The sequence below is a fragment of the Anarhichas minor genome, unplaced genomic scaffold (genome assembly GCF_050575085.1).
Source record: "Anarhichas minor isolate MPS153535 unplaced genomic scaffold, ASM5057508v1 ptg000001l, whole genome shotgun sequence".
Taxonomy (NCBI): Eukaryota; Metazoa; Chordata; class Actinopteri; order Perciformes; family Anarhichadidae; genus Anarhichas; species Anarhichas minor.
The window spans coordinates 1,859,430-1,861,719 of record NW_027466447.1 but is presented as its reverse complement, the minus strand read 5'-3'; the positions used below and the strand labels follow the sequence as shown (position 1 = coordinate 1,861,719).

Genomic DNA, 2,290 nt, shown 5'->3' with positions numbered 1-2,290 from the left:
AAAGAGGCCAAAAGTGGATTTTGTGAAAATAAACACTTTCAAAGATTTTCTTCAATAAAGTGGCTCAGGACAGTTGTTTTCACTGTTACATAATGTAAACAGTTTCAAAGATTTTCTTCATAAAAGTGGATTTTGTGAAAATTAACAGTTTCAAAGATTTTCTTCAAAAAAGTTTCCAAGGACAGTTGATTTCACTGTTACATTCTCAGCCTTTTATGCCACTCGGACACAACAACCCAGGAGACAGTATTAAACCAACTTTCAGAAATTCTAAGAATTGTCTCAGTGGCTGAAAAAGACACTTACAAAGAACACTTTTCTGTAACACTGTTCAATTTTGCTTGCCTTAGTGATACTTGGTGGATTCTTTCATTTCCTCTATGTATGTTTTGGATGTCAAGTTTCTTAACAGTGACCATAATACCTGATGGAGATGCGGGGGATTGAACCCCGGGCCTCATACATGCAAAGCACGCGCTCTACCACTGAGGTACATCCCTCACCAATAATCACATATTGTCGACCTTTCTTCGAGATACCTGAAGAAATATGACCAAAAACAATAGATGCAGATTTGTATATGCACTTGTATAGTACTGTGAAATGCAACTGTGAGGTTTAGAAATTAAGCTTGGAAAAACTCCCCGCACCACTATACAACCAGTCACAGTGGAAATGTTGGACATTTGCTGCCTTTCTGCTTACTATCTGACTACAAAACTTAGCAACAGTGTACTCTCACTGGAAGAAAATGACTCAGATGGCCGGAAATCTAACAGGGGCCAACTGCTTGGAAGAAAGCTATGCTCACCACTCTACCACCATTTGTGGGCCAAAGGCTTTCACAGCATAGTCGGCAATTTACCTGGGCACTGAGACTGAAAAGAGCTCTGCATTTATAAAGTGAAAGGGGCTGCATTTGAGGGGATGGCTCACTTCAGCTGCCTGTGACACAATACAATATTGTCCAGGAAGTATTGATTTACAATTCTGGAGAGTAGCGACAATGATCTTATCTTTGGTCCCAAAGGTAAACAGAAGCCTTCAGCTCCCAGCATATATGAAGGAATTAACACTTACTTGAAAGGCAGCTGTGCTCAATACTGTACCACCATTGCTGCGCAAAAAAGGTTTTCACTGCAGAGTCGGCCATTTACCTGGGCATTGTTACGACCTGGCTCAAAGGCTGCAACATAAGGGAGACAAGACGAGTGATAAAAGTAACTAGAAAATGCATTTCCTGCTGAAAATGCGTTGGAATGCTGAAAGAGAGAGAGAGAGAGAGAGAGAGAGAGAGAGAGAGAGGGAGAGAGGAAGAGGAGTGCGTGTGTGTCTGTGAGTCTGTGTCTTTATCAACATCACTAATTAGCGTGGCTGAACTGGCGATCTAGAAATGGGGTACCGTGTTCTGTGGAAGATGTTTTTGAAGCAAAATTTAACATTGGTCTCTATGGAGCAGAAAGTTGGTTTTCCTCTCAATTACAGGCTTTCTGTGCCAAATGTGTAAATCTGTGGGATTCCACAGTAATTTGTCTACGACAAGGACAAGATTAGCTACTTTTACATCCAGAAATTATTCATGAAGAGTGAAGATTGTGGACTCAGTGGCAAAAGACAAATGTTTTTTGCACAAGAATCTCAAGCTGCTCTTCACTCTAGCGGTGACATCACGCACTCTAAGCTGCGCAATACACATCCATTATAAAGTCAGAAAAGGACTTAAAAAGTCATAGAAGTTAAATTGCTGCAGTTCAAAAAGTGTAAAAGATATCAAAAAGCTGAATCATTCTGCAATAGCTCAGGGTTTTCTCAACATTTGAAAGTTGAAATGGTGTCTGTAGCTGAAAGTATGAGGAAGTAGAAGGATTTGAAAGTTGAAGAGGATTTGAACATTTTCTCCATAGAAACCCATTCAAAGAAAAAATTGAAAAAAGCTTAATAATTCAAAAAGTTTAAAGATTATAAATATGAAGAGATATAGCACCCCTCTCCTGAAAGAGCTGAACATTTTGATAGTTGAACGGTTTCTGTAGCTTAAAAAATGTGGAAGGAGTTAAGTTGCGTAAGTAGCAAAAAGCATACGGAAGAAATATAATAATATAAAGAGGAACTAGAAAATGCATTTCCTGCTGAAAATGCATTGGAATGCTGAAAGCTGAAATTAATTGTAAAAAAATTGCTGAAAATTAAGAAATGGGAGACTACCTGTCTGAAAAATGTTGAAGCTCAAAAGCATTTAAACTGCACTGCTGAAAACCCTTCTAGTTGAAATGTCCAACTATGGTGTCTG

At 38.9% G+C, this 2,290-nt stretch overlaps 1 non-coding gene across 1 annotated transcript; it reads right to left on the bottom strand.

Annotated features, from left to right (window-relative positions):
* Positions 1-428: 428 nt before the first annotated feature.
* Positions 429-500, bottom strand: trnaa-ugc (transfer RNA alanine (anticodon UGC)). Its single transcript has one exon. It is a non-coding gene; the product is annotated as a tRNA-Ala (tRNA).
* Positions 501-2,290: the final 1,790 nt, after the last annotated feature.